General features: G+C 35.4%; 1 long non-coding RNA gene across 2 annotated transcripts in view; it reads right to left on the bottom strand.

Annotated features, from left to right (window-relative positions):
- Positions 1–341: 341 nt before the first annotated feature.
- The window catches only part of LOC130578561 (uncharacterized), a 27,078-nt gene continuing 3,730 nt past the window's right edge, over positions 342–23,689 (bottom strand). Inside the window, exons 1-5 of one of the 2 annotated variants that reach the window (XR_008965898.1) lie at positions 19,242–19,300; positions 13,256–13,338; positions 11,411–11,497; positions 1,352–1,486; positions 342–852 (exon numbers count right to left, since the gene is read on the bottom strand). This is a non-coding gene — a long non-coding RNA (uncharacterized LOC130578561). Of the gene's footprint in view, positions 853–1,351; positions 1,487–11,410; positions 11,498–13,255; positions 13,339–19,241; positions 19,301–23,689 lie in introns of those variants that run through there. The other variant, XR_008965897.1, reaches the window with a different exon arrangement.

Here is a 23,689-nt window from a genome sequence, read left to right on the forward strand (position 1 = left end):
TCCAAATCACACATCTGTTTTGTGACAAGAAGCAGGTAATCATCTTTCTGGAACTTCAATAGCTTTTGTCATAAAACCTTGATAGTATTTCTTCAGACAGCTTTTCATACAACATAACATTTGATACAGATGATTTAACTTACTGTGGATAACAAAACACAATATTGAAATTTATGCTCAAGTGTAAGGACATATTCTAACTGGGAGATTCATTAATCGTTTGAGACTCTTCAAACACCCTCTCTGGTCCATTAAGAATGGACAAAAGAGCAAAGAATGTTTTTTTTCCTTTTGGTTTTTTTTTCCCTTCCCCTCCTCTCCTTAGGACAAGTTCATTTTCACTAATGTTTTCTGAAACTGTGCTTGAGGCAGAGGAGGCTGCATAATTTCTATAGTAAACACCCCTTTCCTTCTTCAAGGAAGAAGCTAAGCATCTCACTTAGCAACACAGAATCCTTGTATGATATGGTCAAACCCCAGCAGCACGGGGCACAGTAGAAGTAAGAGGAGTATGGCAAAAAGAAATCAAAGAAAAATTTAATGATACTGACACCTAATCCTGTATCTTGTGGAATAGATTATGTAGGATTTCATCCAGGAATCTGCAGCAGTATAGCCTTTGGCTACACTAACAGATGCCCATCCTTCCTTTTCCTCATTGTAAAAATCATCTTCTCTTAACCTGTTACAGTATCAATGCTCCTATTGCTGTGAAAAGCTGTGACCCCATATGYCATCGTATGAATCATGAGGGATTTGTGATCCCAGTACAGGGTGTCCTTGACATTTATCTTTCTCAGCTAAATGAGACAGTACCATTTTTCCTCAACACGAGTCCTTGTGCCAATTGACCTGCAGAGAATAGAAGTACGATAGCATTAGCCAAATCATCAGGCAATGTTCATTTCTCTAATTTTGTTGCTCAATACCAGCCTTGAACATGCCAGCTATGAATATGCATTTAAGGATAAAATCATGAAGAACAGCTTCACTTCCATTTTGTTTGTGAAATTAGAAAATATTTCTGTAGTGCAGAGAGTAGCTATTCTCTGTTCCATGTCGGATTAGGGAATCTTTCCCATTTAAGGATATCTTTTCAAATAGCTTATTCCATATATTTCAGAGTTTTCAAAGGAAACAAAAGTTCACTGTTGCTGCCATCAACACGAGTTTTAAAACCAAATTTAAAACCGTTGGGGTTGCTTCTACAATCATAACCAAAGGTAATACTTAGAAATAAAATACTCTATTCAAAAAGAGAATGGTATACTATTATTCGAACTGTAGAAAATATAATACTCATTAATAAGATTTTATGTCCTGAAAGTCTCTTACTCACATGCATACTTACTTAAATGTGGATCAAAATAACTTCATTCTGTATTCTTAGTGGCTTTTTTAAGAAATGTAGGTGACGTGGAATTTTAATTTCAGAAGCGTTGATTTTCCTTAGTTCTGATCCATATACTATAACCTGAAAATTAAACTGGAACAAGAAATAGGACTATTTATTGTACAGATACTTAATATAGGCATTAAATTCAAGGCAATACTATGAATAAAAACTTATTAGCAAATTTAGATCTTTAAAATCAGAATAAGTATAAATATCTAAAACATACTCTGGCAGCCTCATTTCACCAGACTCACACTGAGTTTCTTATTTTTGACTGATATCAAATTGAAGTTAGTAGAGAGCCTAAGCAAAAAGAAAGGACATTTAAGCAGAGATACCAGATTACCTTTCAGTCTCTGATGAGTTACACATCTATTTTTTTTCTCCACAAGAACCTTCAGAGAGATACAAAATCTTCAGAGCTCACTGTGAGCACAGAAAAAGAGCAGGTTTCTACCTCAAGTAGCTTATAACAGTACATAAAATAAAGATATACTTGATCCTGGCTACTTGGTCAGTTAAGGAAATTTAATAGCTTACAGCACTTCTACCTACTTTCACAGGACTTCAGGAAAGTTGATAGAAACTTGATTTTTATCCTTATCCTTCCTTTCATTGAACAAAATATTAATTTGGCCTTTGGTATAAAATAGATGCCAAGAAATCAGCATTTGTATGAGCAAGCTGCTGTGTCCAGTTGTAGCCACTTGTCAGACATGAGAGTCAAAGATCAGCCCGGTTATTACTCCATATCAGGGAGGAAGGAATATTAGCTTGTTTCATGATATGTGTTTACCAACATAATTTCAGTAAAGCAAATAAAAGAGTTCTGTGGTTTTAGTGTGTTTACAACTTCTATGTTGAGAAATTGTAAGAAAACCCCCATAACTTAACTGTGCTGCAAGTAAAAAGTGGCAGCTTTTCGGTTTGCTTAAGGAAAAGAATGGTTTCCCATTTTGATTTGTATRTTTATAATGAAGGTCAAGTCTCTTCCATTGGGATAGGTTTTAAAAATGAAAAAACTCAAGTCTTGCAGCTTTTTGTGCCATACTGTTTTTGCACCCTGAATTAAATACTATTTTGTTTATTTTGAGTTTTATATGTTAATCTGCAGTATTAATTTTTATCCTTTAGTTCTTTTCAATTTTTAAGTATTCAGGTTTTTATTCATCAACCACTTTTAATTATGTTTGCAGTTTTAACTGCACCACACATCATTTCACATAGGTCAATTTTCTTATACATTTTGGATTGCTTTGAAGGGCCTTTAGGTCTGAAGTAAATCTGCTTCTTTTTATTTTTTTCTTCCCTTGTAAATTCTGCTCAATTTATTCTAGCCAGTCTGGTTCTGATTTATGTTTCATTTATTTACATTTCATTATTTTTACCTTTTAAACTTCTTTCACCCTGTGATTTCTCATTTTCCGAACCTTTTCAACTGCTTGCAAATACCTCCCCCACACTTATTAAAAAAACCTTGTTTTTTATTGTTTTAGCTTTTTTCTTCCCATACTGAGAGAAGTCTTCCTTCAAATTTTTTTTTTTTTTTTAAACATACTTTGTTTTATTTTCACCTTTTTTGCCTGGTCCTTGTAAAACCAGTTGAAAATCAATGCTCTTTAAATTATGGCTTGTGATTTGCCTATTATGTTCAGAACCTAAGACAGCTAGATTTTCTGTAACTTACACTTTGAAATTATTTAAGGTTTTATTGACCTCTCATTTTACAAAAGAGAAAAGATAGGGTGGGAACATATCAGTCTCAGACTGGTTCATTTCTTCTCACCATTTGACTATATTAAAAATGAAAAAGGAAATGAAGATCTGTTTTGCTCTGTTGTAAGATTGGCTTCAACATGGAAAAATAAAAAAGGCCTTGTTAAAAAGGGGATGACTGATAAAAATCATGATGGAATATTAAAAATAACATTAAAGGCAACATTTTGGCTCTAGTACTCTTTTTTCCAAGCAGTTAAAAATGAGGTTAGTTACAAAAATGTAACCTTGTTCTCTGTTACATTTCACACTTTTTGGAAAAGTCCTCTTGATAGAGACAGAAGTCTTATCTCATATTTCTGTTTTGCAAATCTATTTTCTATTTCAAGACTAAATTTTATTAAATACTTTTAAGGTCTAATGAGCTTTTCTTCTGCACATAATATGATACTGTACTTCCTTTTGCATTTCAGTTTCACACCATTTGAAAAGGGTCCAGCTTTTAAAACTCAACCTGGCAATGCAATGGTGAATACACATTGTGCAGGGTGGGACAGAATAAAATGTTCAAAGGAAAGATTCCAATTTATTTTACAGGATGCTAAAGTGATCCCTGTTCTTTTTCAGMTTGTAATTACACTATGACATCTGGAGTATTCAATGGCTTTCACAGGAATTTCCAGTTCGCCTCTATATTCTGTTTATTTTAGCTTGTTTTGTGCTGTCAGAATCTGTCTCTCTCTGATGTAAAACAGGTGAATTATTTAAGGATTTTGATCTTTAATCTTTATTGGCATGACAAGGTTTGTGTTCAGGTGTCCCCAAAACTAGGGTATACGTTACAGTTATATTGCTTGGGTATGGAAACATGATTTATTCAGCCTTCATGCCATGAGGCAGAATGGGTAAATGAGTGGTGATAACGAATCATTACACAAATGCCTATCTTTTCCAGGTTCCTGTAATAAAACACATTGCTTTCTACAGGATGACTCCCAAATTGATTCCACACTAATTGTCTTCCCTGTTCACAACACAAAGGAGAGATCAAATCTGGCTCATCATTATAATTTGATCAAAAGTACCATCCAGACCACACAGTGAAATGTTTCTCAAGGTCAAAACAGAAAGGGTTGTTTTGGGTTTTTTTTTTGGTTAGGATTTAATATTTGTGCTTTCATAAACTGAGTTACTGTTGGCTTTTAAGTGTTTATTTAGGAAAGAACTAAATTAAATCACCACTTCTATAGCTGCAAAGTACAGGCTACAGCCAATACAGGCTTCTTCCGTGGACCTCAGTTTATTGCATAACCTAAAAGCTCAGAAATCTCTTTTCTTTCAGAGGCAAAGTAGTTACTTATAGTATTTACTTTAAAACAAAATGAAACATGAGATTGGTTCTTGTGTGAAATCAAAAAAATTCAATATAACTTGCTTTTTTCCCCCTCCTTCTTTCTGAACTTATATTTTCCCTGAAATGTTTCAGTTGCAAAGAAATAAGGAGAAAGATTCAAAGGCTCTTAAAAAAACTTCGAAGAGAATTGCAGAGCATGAAGACTTCTTGTCCTGGCCACCACTGTTCTTAAATCCTTTTAAAACTACATTTGATGGCACAAAGACGAATAAGTGATTGCTCCTTGGATGGACAGCCTAAATCACACAGTATTTGGTTTATTATTGGTGCTAAGAAATATTTTCTGTCAATGTTTTTGCAATAGCTGAATTAGTTTTCAATTAAATGAAAAGAGCATATAGATTCCTCAAACATTCTTTTGACCAACACATATTATTTTAGCAAGGATGCTGACTCTTTAGTCAATGCATACACATATTTCTGAATTTTATAGACAAAAATGTCCAGGTTTCAGTTTCCTAAAGAAGAAAATTCAGTGCTTAGGTTTTTAGGTTTGACTAAAAAAAACAAAACAAACCAACCAAACCAAAACAAAAAAAACCCAAAAAAAACCAAAAAAAAACCCAACCAAAAAAACAAAACCCCCCAAAAAACCAACAAAACCAACCAACCAAAAAAAAAAATTTAAAAAAAGTCTTCCATTAAAAATTGTAGAGAAAACGGCAAAATATACTTAACAGAGAACCTGCTCCATCTCAACTTTCCAATGAACTCTATTTTTTGCAAGAGGTTGAGTTTACTACTCTGTAAGTAATGAAATTATACCCTGCAGACCGACATTTGAACTTGTTCAATTTCTCAGTTTTAGCTGAAATCCTGAGACTTGCCCATTTTTATTATTGATTCACATTGATTACTAAACAGTTGCATTTTATTGACCTGCCTAAATTTGGTTCCTATACAATTATTAAGAATTATGCAAAATTTACATTGTACTGCTGATATACATGTTCTAATTTAAGAGAATAAACCATCATATTTGCAATGTTTTTTCTTCAGTGTTTTCAGACTTACATCAATTTCATAAGGGMAAACTTACTTTGAGAATAAGGACTTGTACAGGTCTTAGTTCACAGGCCAACAGATGCTAAATAAATAAATAATATATGTTTCCACACTAAGAGATACATTTCAAAAGGTTATTTTAACCAATCTTTGTAGAACATGGAATATAATAAAAAATATGAGTTAATCACTTTGCCCCCATATTTCTGACAGAATATATGCAATCACACAGATTACACAGAGGAACAATATTTTTACTCCTGAGGGTATCCATGTGAGGTTAGGTGATAAAGTACTACCAAGCTCCCTKTTCTGTGGCTTTGCTTAATTCTCTTTCATGTACTTTTCAGAAGTAGCTGTGTACTAAATAGAAAATATAAATCATAACAGGTATGTAAACATCTGTCCCACTGTCAACACCTTCAAATATAAAAGCATCCAAAAATTTCTTCAGGATGACTAGAGACAAAAGATATTGAGAAAGAAGTAATAGTTAAAAAATTAAATGTCTAGATTGGATCAACCTAAAGGTTCTACCCGTAACCACTCATTTGCTTCATGSTTTGTTAAGGTTTAATAAAAACCACATAAAATGTGCAAATTCAATACATTGTATTAGAACTCAAGCTGACAATTCTCTGGCTTTTGTTTCTATACGTTGCATAGCCACAAATGTATAGCTCGATGGACAGAAAGATAAACAGAAGCATAAACCAGAGACTCTCAGTGAGGGAATAATCTAACATCTCAGAAAGACAGAGTTCAATAGAAAAGGCAGTAAAAATACTAAAGAAGAAAAAAAATCCGGATAACATGAAAACTGGAGTTTGAAGTTTGGTAAGGAGTTCCAGCAGAGATGTGAATCTAACTATATTACATTCCTGCAGAACAGTATTGCCTGCTCTTTTCCTGCTGGTTCTGGATTTCATTTAGACTAAAAAATTGAAAAAAATAAAAGTTCTTGCTCAAGGGCAGATTTCTGAGCGACAAAGTGATACAGGAAGTGCAGTTAATTGTCTTCTTTGATCAGAATCCCTTTGTGACAGAAATGCAGTATTACAGTCTCATATAAAAAAGAAAAACACTATTTTGTTTTTCATGGGAACTTTTATTTTTGCTGTTCACTGGTGATGTAACATTTATTAAAGAGGGCATGAATATCTTCTTTGTTCTGAGAACAGTGTAGCTGGCTTGTCTGCATTATTTATTAATTCAATTTACTAGTTAAAAGTCATATTCTTAAGCACTTCAAGATGCAAATCACCATTAATAAATTCAGCAGTGTTCTAACTTCACTGATTTCAGGGAGGTAAGACACCAGTGCTGTAAGAACATTCTCTTTAAACAGCTGTCTAAAAGCTGACTTTGAATAACTCTACCTGAGCATTCCTCACAGGGTGCCAAGGACGTGCTCCCAGGGCACATAGGGCAGCCCAGTCTTTAAACTGCTGAAACTTTGTGTCAGGACTACCCCACGTATCAGCCTCACCAGCCTAATTCCTAACAGCCAAGTCATTCCCCAGTATCAAATCATCTATGTTTGATGTGCTGCAACAAGGTTAAGGGCAAAGAGAAAAGGGGCTTTCAAGTTACTACTTTGTAGAAGTCGGTTTAATATGAATGTGATTTGAAAAGGTGCTTAACTACATGTGATTAGGAGAGTAAGGTATTAATGTGTTTGTGGATGGAGGATGGAAGCCATCACAGCTCTCATATCAGATGTCTTGGCAAGCTCAAGAAAGGAGATTGTTCAACATCTGGATTTGATAAGAAACATTTACACATAGGAGTAATACCATGCATGGATAAAAAAGTGASACCCATGAATGCTGTTGCAGAGGGTGCAAGAGCACACTGTAATAAACACTTTGTGGATTGGCTTTTTACAATGGATTTGAATCCAAGCAGATGGAACATCTTACACAGCACCCATCCATTACTTTTTTGTAGTGTCAACAACAAGAAAGAGAAATAGAAACAAAAAGATGTTAGTTCTGCTGAGTTAATCAGTAGTGGAGGATTCTTATACCTTTTTCCCTCTGAGGCTTAGACATAGCACATCCAAGAAAATATCTGTGGGACTACCTTGGATTGCCTTCAAAATCAGCCTAAAAGACTGTATTATGAGTAATGATTATTATGAGTAATGATCTTTGGAAGCTTAGTGAAGAGGCAACACAGGAGTGTCACAGCTGGAGTTCAGCTAACAAACATGGATCTTCATATAGATATATAGGAACATCCTTGCAAAGACAAATCAATCTGGCTTCTTTGATTAGAATTTCCAGCAGCTGCACAGGGCATAGCCTCTGAATCACCTGGTGCTGATTCACAGTGATTTATCACATCAGACAAACTTAATAGTAAAATAAAAAGGATTTATTTATGAAGAGAAGCCTTTAGACGCAACATCAGAGGTGAAAGAATACAAGTAAAAAGGATTACAAGTAAAATGCAGGATTTTTTAAAATGCAACAACTAGATATCTCTGCAGTATTTTTGAAATAGCCTCCCCAAGACACTTCACAAAATGTCATCTGTCTAAGGATCTCTATCAATTCTGAAGACACAACTTGCTAGAAGCTACAAGATTCTGGGCCTCATGATTAGGCATCCTTTTTAAGTTCTCCACAATATTTTTTCACCCTTAACCAGGTTGCATGTCTAATACATGTATGCTTGAAGATTTACATCTTTTATCTCTTGATTGTTTTCTAGATTTGGATTGTGGATATAAATTCAGATTCCTATGATGGCTCAGCTCATTTGAAAAAATGGTTATATTTTAACCAGCTGTAGAGTCTATATAACTGCAGATATTCTTTTCATTTTCCTGTGAGAGGGTTACTTTTTTTTTTTTTTTTAACTGCTGGCTGACTACTCCTTTCTGCCAAGCCTGAGTGGTTTAATTATATCTCTAAGCCTTGTTAGAGCTGCTGTTAACATATATAAAAAATATTTGATATAAATCATTTAGATAAGAAGCATTTACCCAAAGTTCTGATTATCTGGTTTTGACTTTCTTTTCTGTTAAAGATTTACTACAGAAATTTTTATTTTTCTTAACAAATGTGGTAACCATGCACTTTGCTCAGGCTACCTCACTGAACTTTCATCTATAGGATTGACTTTCTATTTAACCCCCTAACATTTAACAAGGTCAAGTACAAGGTCCTGCCCCTGGGTTAAGACAATTCCCAATACTTTTAGAGTCTGGGGAATGAAATGACTGAGAGAAGCCATGCAGAGAAAGCCTTAGGAATACTGATGGACAAAAATCCAGACATGAGCTAGAAATGTTTGCAGTCTAAAAAGCCAATATTGTGCTGGGCTGCATGTAAAGAACAGATTGACAGAGATGGTTCTGTTTGCTTTTGAGACCCTGCCTGGGCTGCTGCATCCACTTTTGGGGCCTCCAACATAAGAAGGACACAACCCTACTACTACACCTTCTGTGAAGAGAGGCTAAGAGTGTGGAGGCTGCAGAGCCTGGAGAAGAGCAGGCTCTGCAGAGGCCTTATTTTGGCCTTTCACTGTGTAAAAGGCAAGAAAAACTTTTTAGCAAGGCATGTAGAAACAGGACAAGAGGCAATGGCTTAAACTGAAGGAGGATATATTTAAATTAGAGAGAAAGAAAGAAGACAGAGCATGCTATTGTCTATCACATGTTCTATGGGAAGTTTAAGCAATTAATGTTCCTAGTTCTGAGTTTCTGCATTTTCAGAAGATGGTGTTTTTAGCAACACAAATCTGTAGTTTCTTCTTTACTTTTTCAGCTGATCAAAGAAATGGAAGTAGTAAAGTCCTATTTTGCTTACAATTGTTTCTGGCAATGTCTTAATGCATCATTTGCTTTCTACAAACAACTGATGATAATGCCTTCAAAAGTAGTAAAAAACATTTTCCAGAATAAGAGTAGGTGGCTGTGCAATGAGATGGGATTTATTAGCATTCGTAGAAAACAGTAAGCAACTATTTTCTTTAAATGAGTAGACTAAGGAAAAAAGTACCATGGTCCACAGCAGTGATTTTTCGTGGATGAAAATAAAATCTCTATTAGCAGATTTCCTATGGAGGCTGTGGGCAGTGGAGAGAATGGCAATATAACTGAGGAAGTACTAAAGATACCCAATGTACTCGCAGCAAACTATTGCTCTGTTTTCTGTGTGCATAGGGAAGGGTCCATAGAGAGGAAGTGATAAAGAAATGTGGGATCAGGCAGGCTTAGAATTGATTCTGTACATTAATGGCCAGGCTTATAATTAAAACAACCTGTAGTGGAGGGAAGAGAGCATCCTAAATAAACATAAATACATATTTATATACTGATTAACAGTTACAAATACAAAAACCAAGGTATCCTTAAAAGCTTCAAGGCAAATACTCTGTGTGCAATGCTACGATTGAAGATTTGATTTAGGTCCAAAAACCAATGAGGCAAATCTTATGAAAGATAAACCAATCAAAGTTTATTAAACCTAAATACTACATCTTGCTACAACAATTATGAGCTACAAATCACCATAGACTAGAATATGATCAGAAAATTATCAGTATTTCCTTTTATTGTCCTTTTTTAAGCCTGACTTGTGCAGAAGAGGCCATTGCAAGATGTTGAATGAAACACAGATGTTGTTTTTACCATTCTGTAGATCTCTGTCTTGTAACTTTCAAGTCAAATGCAGTACAGAAAAACAGAATCCTCGGTTCCCAAGACAAACAGAAAACACATAATTTTTTTTTACTCTTTTAAAATTCTTTAAAAAATAAATTTTGGGAAGAAAGTTAGAATTGTGATGAAGCAGGTTGGAAAAGAATTCAGTTGCAGTCTGCACAAATGAGAACTGTTATATTTCATGTGCCAATAAATAGTATGCCTTTCTAAGTATCTATTACAACATACAGAGACATATGTTAGTGCTCCATATAAGCTGGAGGCTCTGCATTACCTAAATCAATTTCTGTAAAGGAGGCATTTACACAATGAACCAGTGGTTTTTAATGTTTGCTCATGCACATCCAAATCACCTCCTGAACACTTCCAGAGATSGTGACTGAACCACCTCCCTATGCAACTTACCCCAATGCCTGAAATTTTTTCCAGTGAAAAGATCTTTTGCTACTATCTAATCTGAACCTCTGGCAACTTAAGGCTATTTGGTTTCATCCTTTCACTTGAGGCATGGCAGAGCAGATGGACCCCCACCTGGCTACAACCTCCTTTCAGGTATTTGTAGAGAGTGGTAAGTTCTCCCCTGATTCTTCTCACAGAAAAACAACGCCAGCTGCTCCTGTGCTCCAGCTTTGTTGCCCTACTCTGGAAATATTTCAGCACCTCAGTGTCTTTTCTGAAGTGAGTGGACCAAGGCTGAACACAAGATCTGAGGTGTGGCCTCACCAGCGCTGAGTACAGGGTGACGATCACTTCCCTGGTTCTGCTGGCCACACTATTGCTGGTACAGGCCAGAATGCCTTTGGCCTTCTTGGCTACCTGAGCACACCGTTGGCTCATGTTCAGCTGGCTGGCAACCAGCACCCCCAAATCCCTTTATGCTGAGCAGCCTCTCAAGTCACTCATACCCAAGTCTGTAGCACTGCCCAGGGTTGTTGTGAACCAAGTGCAGGACTTGGTACTTAGCTTTAGTGAACCCCACACAGTTTTTCTCAGCCCATTGATCCAGGCTCTCCAGGACTCTCTGTAGAGCCTTCCTACCCTTCAGCAGATCAACACTCTCTCCTAAAGTGGAATTGTCTGCAAACTTACTGAGGATGTACACTTATCCAGACCATCATTACAAATGTTAAATAGGACCAGCCCAATCCTGAGCCCTGGGGAACACCACTAGTGACAGCCACAGAGTGGATTTAGTTTGACTCACTGCCATTCTCCGGACTCCAACCAGTTTTTCACCCAACAAAGAGGACTTCCATCCAAGCCAAGAGTATCCATTTTCTTCAGGAGAATGCTGTGGGAAACGGGGTCAAACACTTTAGTGAAGTTTACATAGACATCCATTCCCTCATCCTAAGTGAACAGCATTTCTCTGCATGCAGTCAGATAAATAAATTTATTTCAGGGCTAAACATACATCAGCCAGTTACACTGTAGGGAGAATTAGACAGTTGTCTCAGAAAAAGTACAGAATGATCCGTAAATGCAAACATCTCAAGAAGTAATGGAGTTCATGCATTTGCAGTAGTGCACTTCATATCTAGAGATAAATTGTCCAAAAGCAGTGTATTTTTTTTCCACAAAAAATAAGATTTGTTGTCAACAATTAAATTTGAGGAGGTTTGTGAAACTGATTATGATCATTTGGAAATACTAAGGAGAGATACTTTTAGTTTTAGCCACTCCAGGTTGATTTTTGTGACAGAAATATCATACATCCTTGTATTCTGTGGATAAACAACACCCATCATGCTTTAGCAGGGAAGTTACTCTATTGACCACATACTTTTTAATTCCTTTATTTAATTGTCCTAGCAGCTTTATATATCATCTGTGACAAATGCACTTCCGTGACTAGCAGAATTGGAGCATTTAATGAAAGCTAAATTTTTGTACCTTGGTGTTCTTATGCTCAGCTTTCAGTAAAGAAATACAAATGTCACATTTCTTGTGACATTTAAAAACTTTTAAGAAAATGGGGTTTAGAAACACAGTGGGAAATGCTTTAATTATTTCCAATTCTAATTAATTCAATTTTTTAATGGACTGGACATGCAAAATATTTCAGCATGTGTTCTTATCCTGTATTGGGATGGCATTTTGTACACAATGAAAAATAAAAATTTTGAAAGGTCAAATTTTCAAAAGTCTAAAAAGGTTTAAAATTATCTAAAAACATAGGTATGTTAATAAATGTTAAATCTTATGGACTCATAGAATTTAAATTTTAGCATTTTATTTCTTGTTGTCTRTGAACTAGGGTATCTTCCCACACTATGACTTCCACATTACACTTGTGAACTGCTCTCATTCAGAGAGCTAACTATCAGAGAATTAAAAAGCCAAAATTCAGAAATAATAAAGAAAAAGAAATTTTAAACTACCATGATTAATTTTTTTTTAATTGAGCAAAAAGTCAGACCAATATAGACAGGAAATGACTAAATGAGCAACAGCAAAAAGTAATTATAGCTTTTCTTACATTATTTTCTCTTTTATAAAACCAAAATGTTCAAACATTAAAAATGTTCAATTGAAATTAAGCACTTTTCAGTCACAAGAGTAGTTCAATGGGTTTCCAACCAGTTCCAAGCACAGTGACATCTTCACTTGCACCTGGGAAATCTCTAATTCTGGAATCAGCTCATGTCTGGAGCACAACTGCTTGCACAGACCAGCACTTTCGCCTGGGTGAAGAGTACACATCCAATATCTGAGCTGGCTCACTGAAAGGCTGTTTGTTATCTGTGTGTAGAGTTTCACTGTGCTCTGCAGGCATTCCATTGCCTTGTAAATCTTTGTAATTAATTTGATCCCTTTTTCTTGGGACCAGCATGAAGGCATGCTCTATTCCAAGATCCTTTTGATTAGTTTTCCATGCAAGAGCTTATGACAAAATTACACTTGCAGAATTCGAGCTTTTAAAATATTTGTCTTTTTGGAACATATTCTAGTCAAAGCACATTCTATTTTTGCTCCATTGCTATGCTGAGGTATTTATAATCAAAGCACAAGAGTCCTGGTACAACTTTTTGAACTGCAAGACACTTACCGGTAAAAGACAATTGAGCCAAAAATATTCACAACCTTGCAAATCCAACCTCTGATATCATAGGCCCAGGTCCTGAACAAAAACTAGAAAAATCAATGCATTTGATGAGCTTAGAAGTCCAAATATAACTGATGTATTCTGAGTCACATTTACAGGACACATACTTTCATTGTATTTAGACCAATAAAAATGCTTGCCAGTATTATTGTTTTCATTATAGAAAACAGAGATAGTGACATATATTTGATAGGCAGATGTTTAGACACCTAGATTTAATTTAAGTACAAGATGGATTATAGAATACCACACTAACATTTGAAATGAATGTATTTGACTCATTCTCTTGCCAGTTGACTAAGTCTGTATCAGTTTCTGAATATTCCATGGCCAAAATAATGAAGGAGAAGGTACTACTAACAGTCGTGGTCCCTTTACATTTTCAGAGCATTTTATTGAATAGCTGGCAAACCTATCAATCCTGGAATCAAGGGCAGATAATTAAAACTAAGGAGTATTTAATGGAAACTACCAAAATTATTTCCCTGAGGCACTAAGAAAAAAAAATCCTTTCACCATTACTCCTCCTACCATCAGTATAGGTCACATCTGTGGGATTTTATGTTTTATATAACTGATATGACACAATTATATATTTTTAATATTCCAACTTATAAACCGATTTATGACTGTGACGTTATTCCCACTGTGTGTCCTAATTTTGTCCCAGAAAAACCTTTTAAGTTTTAATGTGTCTCATCTGCATGAAAGGAGACATTAGTCTGATGCTTTGTTTTACATTTAGTGTAAATGCAAAAATCTCTTACATTCATGAAGAAATTCAATTTTATTGGGAAAGAAAAATTAAGATAGTGCTCATTTGAGATAAACTTAACATCTCTACCTAATTTGTCTTTAAAACAAACATCTCCCCTCCCCTTGAAGGCTTATCTGTTTTGTCTAGGTAATTATATTTCAATAACATGTGCACTAAAGCTTCAAATTCATATTACGGAACAAAAGGTCATCTAGGATAAAGCAACAGGATAAATATGCTTTAAAAATTAAGCATTGGTCTAGAAAGTCTTGTTGTCACAAAGGAGATTAACATAGTCACTTTGGCATCTAAATTAAAACATCCATTCTCAAATAAGCATGTACAATTTATCATCTTGTAATTGGTTAAATACTCTGCACCCTTGCTTCCTTATCCTGTTGCCATAAGATGTGTATACAGGTTATGCTGTGCTACAGATTCTCAGGGTTTAATGCCCTCTCGATTTTTCAGTATTCCAGGAAGAAAAATCCTTAGATGCACATGTAATTTTATATGTAGCTGTATACACGGGCTTACAGCACATGCAGAATCTCTAAGTCTCACTTTGTCTTTCTACCGGGTGGTGTAAGATGTCTAAAGCCATGCAGGTCAAATAAGATCCTGGTGTAAATCTGAGTATAAAAAATCCAATTTCTTTAGAGAGGCAAAACCAAGCCTAACTCCTCTCAGAAGAACATGTTTCTCCATAAAACTGTATCATAAGATGCTAAGTCTCTACCTCTAGTCAGAGTGTAGTTTGAGTCAAGAAGCTCCATAGAGAATTTCACAATTGCTTCAGAAAATTACTTGTTTACAAAAATTTTGTATGGCACAGACTTACCTAGCAATCAGAACTTGCTTTTAGGCTTAAGGAAAAAAAAAACCTTTCAGGCCAGTGATCAGTGGAAGGGCACTATAGCAAGCCCATCCTTTAGAACAAAATCATGTAATTAATATTATTACCTAATAATCATACTTTTAGTGGTACCTTTAAGGAATGATCTAGTTTTGCCTCTCATATCTCATGCAATAGTGTCTCATAGAAAAGCACGAGGACTGAGATTCTTTTGACCTGATTATTGCAGTTCCTGGAGATGAATGGTGGCCCATGGCTAGAGACTAGGCTAGGTGTTCTGAAAACAGTAAACAGGTTCTCTCACACTATAGTGATTGTAATTGGAGTGCACGTTCGCATGTGTTGTGTGTGAAAGGTCTTGCAAGGGGGCAAGAGACATTCACCAGGTACAAAAAGACAAGCAGAGAAACAGTAAGGAAGGGTTGGCTGGTCTGGCCAGTGTCCCAGCAGGAGGGAGAATCAACTTAGACTGAGCTAATAATTTTTAGATAACTTCTATTCCTGAAAGGGAAGGGTTTTAAAGAGGATTTTTAAAGGAGAAATTGGGATAGTTTTATGGATGTTTACAGGAAATTACTCTCAAGACTAATAAGCAGCAAATATATGTTTMAAAATCTATTAGTAATGGAAGGTCAGCTTAATGACCAGCTGAAAGAAGATACTGACTTACTAAAACTGAAAAAGAAAGTGGCAAGAATAAAAATCTTTGTCTGATTTTAATTATGGAGGCTATCAGGCCTGGCCAGGTCTTCTGCAGAGCCCTCCTACTCTCCAGCAGATTGACACTCGCACCCAACCTGCTGTCATCTGCTAATTTGCTAATGGTAGACTCRATCGCCTCATCCACATCATCARTAAAGATGTTTATCAGGATTGGGCCCAACACTGATCCTGGGGGACACCACCGGTGACTGGCCCCCAGCTAAATGCAGCACTATTCATCACCAGAATTATATGAAAATGTAGATCTTTTACCAAAGCAACCCAGCCCAATATTAAGAAGACAGCAAGTTCTAAAATAATGCTAGTGAAACACTGAAGCATGTTCTTGTCTGCCTGCAGTTCTTTTCAGAATGTATTATAGTGAAAAAGCTAGGAGGCTGACTTGACATTTTTAGTACATTGGCTCTGTCTTCTCCTCACCTTCTGTGTTGTGCTCTATCCCAAAAAGCTCAATTTTCAATGAAGTATAAGTGTCACTGTTGGAATGCACACAAGGACCAGAATAAAGCACAATTTCATATCTGGAATTTTGTGTAAACCTGCTCCAAAAGCCTCATCTCTGTTCCAGTAAATATCTGATACATTTAAACACTGACTTTCAAAAAGAGGCTGGAACCAGGTCTTTCTTCTTCATCTCTTTATTTTTCTTTTCACAAACCTCATTTCAAACCACGTCCTTCACATTTATAAACACTGTTTAAAACCTCTGAGAGAATTTGAATCTGGGCCAGAAACCTGAGCCAATATTTCTGAAGTTGGAGGGGGATTCACTCAATAATGCAGGAGCTGTAGGCTCTTCCAAACCTTCTCAAATACTGAATTTTGTAACATAAAGGCAACATATGGGATGGTGTGCGAAGATAGTTAGATTGGGAGGTGATAAGCTAGAAAACAGCAGCTTGGCATTAGGAAGACGTTAAGGGGAAGATAAGAAGATGATTATAGACTTGCAGGGAATATAAACATTGTGTGAAAATTTAAGCTCATTGGCTGGGAGCATGATCAGTAACTAAGAAAGGACAGCAGCTGGCTAATCAGGGATGAGAGAGGACTTGCCTTGGAACTGCTTGTACAGTTAATCGTCATACTCTCCTAAATCATGGCACAATCCAGAAGTGATGAAAGACAGCCTGAAAAATGCTGCCAGGCCACCAAAGCTAGATGCCTTTTGTCAYTGCTCTAGTTTCCTCAAGCTCATGAATGAGTCAGGGAGAGTTAGGAGACCCCAGGTAGTTCTGCTAGTGAAGTTATAGGGYTGTAGAATTAAGTGATAAATACTAAATATTTCAAAAGGGTCAAAGGGTGAGATTAGAAAAGGAAGAAACATCCAACCAGTACAAAACATAAGAGGATAAATTGTAAAAACCTATTTTTAAGTAATTTAAAACAGAAAAATATAAGTATTCTAACTTCTATATTGTTGCCTTCTCTGCACATGATGTTACTTTTGTTTGTATATTTTAACTTTTTATCTAGATGGAATGAAGATGCAGAATCCTTTGTTTCTAGAGCTACTTTTGCATGTTTACATTTTATAAGAAAATGCTGCAGAAACTTTTCAAAATAATAAAATATGTATTCTGAGATTCTTACTAAAGCATGTAATATCTTATTTGCTTTAATGCTATGGTTTAAGATACTATTATTTATACAGAAACAGAAGAAATCCATAATAAGTCCAGCCTCCTCCCCTCCCCTCRGCAGTGTCTAACATTGTAGGATCCTCTCCCAAGACCTGAGCTTCTAGCTGTTAAGTAATATAAATAACAATGATTTCTTTAGACTAGTTCTATCCAAAATAAACGATGTGTAACACACACTAACTGTAGCTTCTGTCAGCTTCTTGGATTGTCACAGCAGCGAAATGGTAAAGCCAAAATGCTCTAAGAACAAACAAATGGCAATGCACAATCTAGGTTCTGCTATTTATGGCAGAAAGAAGATTTTAAAAAAGATATGTGTAATTCATATCTACCACATGGCTTAGTTTCCCAAACTCTGCTGAAAAGAATGCATCAGCTCAGAGCACTTTTGGTTAAATTTAAATTCCTGTATACATGTACTGAACCCTGTAATCAGCACTGAAGTAACAGCGTTTCAAATGTAATATAATGTGAGTTGCATTTTGAACTTGTGTACAGTTCTCTAATTATGTTCTCTGCAACTGGAAAAATGAGCACGAATTTTGTTTTCAAAAGACAGAAAGGTTTTTTGTTAGGAGTAACTACAATGCTGTCTGAAAAATAACAGAAAACTAAAATGATTTTTTTTAATTGCTAAAGAGTTAAAAAAAAAATCTATATTTTCCAAAAAGCAAAGCATTTAGGAAGGAATTTACTATGTTCCCCAGAATTTACTGGACTGATATGGTTAGCTTGAAACCATTAGTTAGAGCCAAGATATATGATGGTGAATGAATAATCCCTCTCTCCATGTAGTCAGAGAACTTCTAATTTGTTATACCATAAGGATATTTCTTGGAGAACAAAATCTTGTCATTGTATCAAATTTTACCTGATCAGAATAAATGCCAGAGAAAAAATATATTCTGTTTTCAGTGTTTTTTTGCAGAAGACTTGCAGAACATAACCAAAGAATATCTGATGCACATCACTTCATTCATCATAACCTTCCTCCTTAGATAAAGTAGATGGAATGAAGAGGTGCAAACTGAGGCTAATTCCTATTTTCCATCAAAGAAGATAAGTAATACTTCACATTGATTTTCAACATATTGTCTCAATTGCATTCTGAACAGCTCTCTAAAAATACAAAGGATGCTGAAGTGTTTCACTGTCTGAACAATATATGTGCTTTTGACTGGAACTGAGGCAGAAATTCTTCAGCTTTATACCTCTGTCCAGTTGTCACACAGCAATCTGTTTGTTTGGGTTTTCTTCCCTTCATACTTTTGAATAAGTTTCCAATTAATTATACACCATTTATATTCTTTAAGAAAAATTGTATAAAGCTGTTGTGAGTTTCAAATCACAGCATCCCTGGTGGACAGAGTTAATCCTCTACTTCAGCAGTTTTATGAAACATTTTTTATGCCTATACTTTCTCTAATAAGGTTGATGGTTAAGGGAAACCATACTCTGAGGATACCCAAGAAGGATAATTTTAGAATTTTACAGCAGAAATCATACCTTTCAAGGATAGGATGCATTAATTTCTAACTTTGTGTTGCCATTTATAGTTGTGAAGGCAAGATATCCTAACTTCTTGTATAGYTCCTGCATTCATTCTCATACTTCATTGTTTGTGAATAGAGCCATTACATCTGTTTTCAGAGAGAAAGCCTGAACTCAGAATTAGGTTAAAATATGTTATCTGTGTTATGCAGATATATCACTCCTCTGGCCTTAATAACTGCAACAATGAGGTTAGGAGAATAAAACAATATGAACTTCATGGTCCTTCACCACAGTTACATTTTTTTAAATATCTTTTGGCTCCTGGGAAAGCATATCTGAAAACCTGTTTCCTGTGAAACTGTTAACTCAGCAGAAATAATAATAAAATGATTATTTCAAATTCATCATTCAAATAAAGAATAAAATGATTATTTCAAATTCATCATAATCTCCTACCTTACAAAGGAAGAACTCTTTTTATGCAATGGGACTTAAAAGGCTGCAGCAAATTGATGACACATTTCTGTTGGGAAACGTTCACAGTAATTACATGTTTACCTTGCTGCACATTGCCATTAAATCCCCCTGTACCAAAGAACAGATAGAACAAAATTTAATCAGTAGATTAAATACTGGTAAAAAACATATAGAAAATGGAAGAAATTAACCATTAAGTCCTCAGTGACCCAATAAGAACAAAACAGGGATCATTCAGCTACACCCTGGCTTTGTTGAAAGGGTTGACTGCTGACAATGATGAAGACAAGCAGAAAATTAAAAATATGCTTATGGGAAACAAATCCCGACTCTGATATGCATTGATGGGTACTGATGTGTATTCCCTTGGTATTAAGATGTTGGGTGAAAAGAAAATGGGTGTAGAAATGTGTCTGTCACTGCAATCTGTTTTGCTTTTTGTGTTGCTTTCATCTTGCTGAATTTGTGACTGGAAATGCCTTTGTGTTCAGTTTGAGTAAAACTAAAGATAACATTAAATTCCTGTATCCTCTGATGACTTTTAGAGAGGGCTCTTTTCTAACACCCAGAGAGACAATTATGTGAAAGTCTCTGTCTAAAAGTCAGAGACCCAGATTGTGAAACCACCTTTTTGGACAGATTCTGACATGTCTTTTCTCCCAGAACATTTCAACAGAAAACCACTGTATATAAAGACTGTATATAAAGCAAAGTCACTCACAAAACAGGTGCCAGAACAAAGTGGGTGATAGCTAAGGACAGAGGGCTCTCCAACAAAAGTGGTTTATATAGGTTTGAGTCAAATGTTGAATTACCTCATTAAAATGAATAAAAAAAATAGCTTGTTAAAAGAAGGCTCATATTCTCATCCAGATGAAACAATTTTTGCAACAGAGGTCAGTAGGTGCCAAATTGCAACACTGATGTTCAGATTCATATGCTTTGAGTGTTCATTGCCAGGGGACCATGGTTGGTAGAAGTGTAGAGCTGGAGAGATACCAGTAAGATAAGCATATTCCTTTCCCCACTCAACAAGGAGGTGGGATTGATAGTGCAAAAGTGTTGTGAGAAGTGAAATTAACAGAAAAATCATRTTGTTATGCAGAAAAATACTGCATTCATCAGGCTGAAAACAAAGCAATACCATTTTCCAAAAGAAAAATGCTCTTTATGAATAACCAGCCTTCACAGACCTTCTAATTAGTACCTGGGTCAATATCTTCCCAAGGAAAGTATCTATCTAATCCCACAAAAAGTAAACCAAATGCCTGGCATTGGAAAAGGGTGAAAATAAGAGTGTTGTGAGGTGCTGCTTTAAATGCCTGCATTTTGGTTTCCTGTGAAGAAGTGAAACCCTGCACCTATTGTAATATACCCCATTGCATATGGAATCATTAAATTTCATTATCACAGGATTTGAAATCTTGTCCTTTGCTGGCAGTGAGCCTTTAGAATTTTCCAGACGTTTTAGCCAAGATCAGCAGGCAGTTAGAGTTTTTAAAAATTCACCTTTTCCTTTACTGTTTTAACCCTGTATCAGGAAAAGACCAGGACTAACTGACACAACTACTGTTGTCATAAGAATCTGCAGTTAAGACATTGTAACTCTGAAAATCCAGGAGAAAGTATAAAGATAATACTTAAAAAAAAAAAAAAAAAAAAAAAAAAAAAAAAAAAAAAAAAAAAAAAAAAAAAAAAAGATGGTGTACAGTTTAATGAGTGTGCATGGAAACAACTGAAACCATAAATGTTCTAACAAAAAAATGTGCACAACCAAGTGTGCGACAGAAAAGCTTTTTTTTCTAGCTTTGCTACACGTCTAGTCACGYCCACTCTGTCCCAAACATAAAATCGTGGATGCCTCTGTATAAAAGACAATGTTTAAAGYCAACCCCTGACYTTTTTYTTTTTTTTACACCACCTCCTTGGTGACATRGTTCACCAAATATTTACCTTTTCTAGATGCAATCTAACAGTGCATCCATCTTTGATACCTTCTGCAATATTCTCCACATTCTGTCTTTCACCTATGTTGCTAGCCTTCAGCACAACCTGATGGATTTTGACTGTGAGAAGGGGTAGGATTTATCCTCAACTGGGCTAGTAAAATGTATCCCAAAACTCACAAACCCATTTTTGTTCATTTCTCCAAACCCTGTGGTTAAAAAAATATTTTGTAATAAAACTATTTTTAAAGTACATCTCTTCATTGTTAGCCATGAAATTAGCAGCAGTTTAAACCAGCTGCTCAGTGACTGGAATAAAGTTTATTTTTCTTATGTCTTTCATATCTGGCTGCTGATGCACCCCTTGCTGTGAGATTCTCCGATAAATTCACTCCAAGAAGGAATTGTATTTTTATGTAGCAATTCTGCCCACCAGTGGCTTAACTATTTCTCTTCTGTTTTTGAACCACGGTATATTATCTCCAGACATAAMATGTATGTCTTTAACATTATGTGCAGACATAAACTCATACAGGTTGGTAGAGACCTCTGGAAGWTGACTGGTTCTACCGCTTGCTCAAGGCAGGGATAGTTAGTCTCAGGTTGCTCGAGATTTGGATCAGACAGAAAAGGAATTATAAGTGTTTTTCTTATAGTTTTGGAGAAGAACTTCACATTAGGTCTTGAAAAAGAGCTCACTAAGTTGCAGAAGCCTTTGGTCAGCAGACCATGAAGGACTCAGGGAAAAATAATCAGAAGAGGTTATATGAAAAGTGTTTGAATAGTTGTGAAACATTCAGATTGCATTAATACCTTGGACAGGTAAAAGGTGACACTTTTGTCTAAAAGCTTGAAACTCAAATATTAAGAGATAATAGTTTGGAAAAAGTGGGGTGGACTATCAATTTATGAAACATTAAAGGAAGAATTCCCAGAATGTTACATGCAAAAGCACTTAAAAAATTACACTCCCATCTTACTGCTGAGTGTGATTGACTGTTGGCCGCAAAGATCTGACATCCAAGCACTCATATACAGCACCTGTGACCTTCTCTGTTAAGGTCTTTCCTGAGTTAAAAGAAAATCTCATTAAAGGAGTGCTTTTCTCAAGAATGAAAAGTCTGAAAACTGCAGTCTCCTTGAAATACTGAGTGGTGGTAGGTCAGGGGAGGATGAATAGTGAGCAGTGAGGAGGGGACACTGAGCAATGACTCTGGGGTAAATGAATGGACAGAGGAACACTGTGGTGATTGCTATCAGGAAAATGTCCTTTCAGGCAGAGATGGAGGTATGAAGAGATAGGGAATGCCTACTATATTGCATACTGKTCATGCCATTTAGGTTTAAATGGTATTTTCTAAGTTATTTTTCAGTCACCAAACAGTTTTAAATTGAAATGCCACACAAGGAATCTTCCAGTTACTGTCCAGCTCTATAGCCTAAATTTCTTTTCTCGCTGCTGAAAGGTTTTGCAAGATTAAATATTACTAAAAGTTCTATCTATCTCTGTTTCTGTCAAGAGCTTCTTAACATTGAATATTAAAATAATATATTGCTTTTTCTAGTCATTGGCTATTTTTGCTTAATATTTCATAAAAACAAAGTTTTTTCATTACCAGTGAACACTTCATTCTGACCTAAAAAAAATCAAATTCTTAGTAAAATTTCAAAGTTACCTGTATATTTTTAGATGATGTTTACTTCTTAGAATGTTAAAGATTTACCAAAATTATTTGTTTTTATTCATTGTGAAGGGCAATATACCCGAAACTACATTGCAGGATAAAACATTTTTCTTTATAAGATGCTTTCTCATGTATTTTGTATTATTCCATATTGAATATTAAGAAAAACTGAGATATTTTATAGTCTCTTTTGCTACTGAACACAGTTTTATGACAGAAGATAGTCACTGTAATTGCTTCCATTTGAACTAGTAACTATGTGATCAACTATTGGAGACAGTCTCATATATTTTTGTGAGCAGCCAAAGAAAGAAAATAACAAAAGAAACTTGTTATAGAAGTTTCTTATAGAAGTAATTTTTAATTTTGTGTAGCTTTTATAATAGTTATGACTCTAATATTTGCAATTGGATTTGATAAATTGCCTTACAATGTTTTGAGACTTGCAAATAAAAATGCTTATTTATCAATGATTGCTTAGCTATGTGATGTTTTAACAAATATGGGAGCATCTGACGAAAGATTTCTAATTTTTTCTCTTTTCATTCTTTTTTTTTTTCTAGAATTTTATATCAGGGATTTTTCACAATTTAGCMAAAAATATGATTCTGTTTTGCTTCACTCTCTGTAAGTTACATGAAGTAACTGTGGATTATAGTATTCRGATCACAGAGAAAAAGTTTGCAAATATTGTGAAAGTTAATTGCCTGTGTTTCAAGAGAGCAGCAGCATGTGAGGCATTCAAGGGAAGGCCATTAGTTAACTGAGTTGAGGAAGCACTTACCAGAGAACGATC

Source organism: Malurus melanocephalus, unplaced genomic scaffold, assembly GCF_030028575.1.
Source record: "Malurus melanocephalus ecotype Western Australia unplaced genomic scaffold, MMel_1.1 scaffold_232, whole genome shotgun sequence".
Classification (NCBI taxonomy): Eukaryota; Metazoa; Chordata; class Aves; order Passeriformes; family Maluridae; genus Malurus; species Malurus melanocephalus.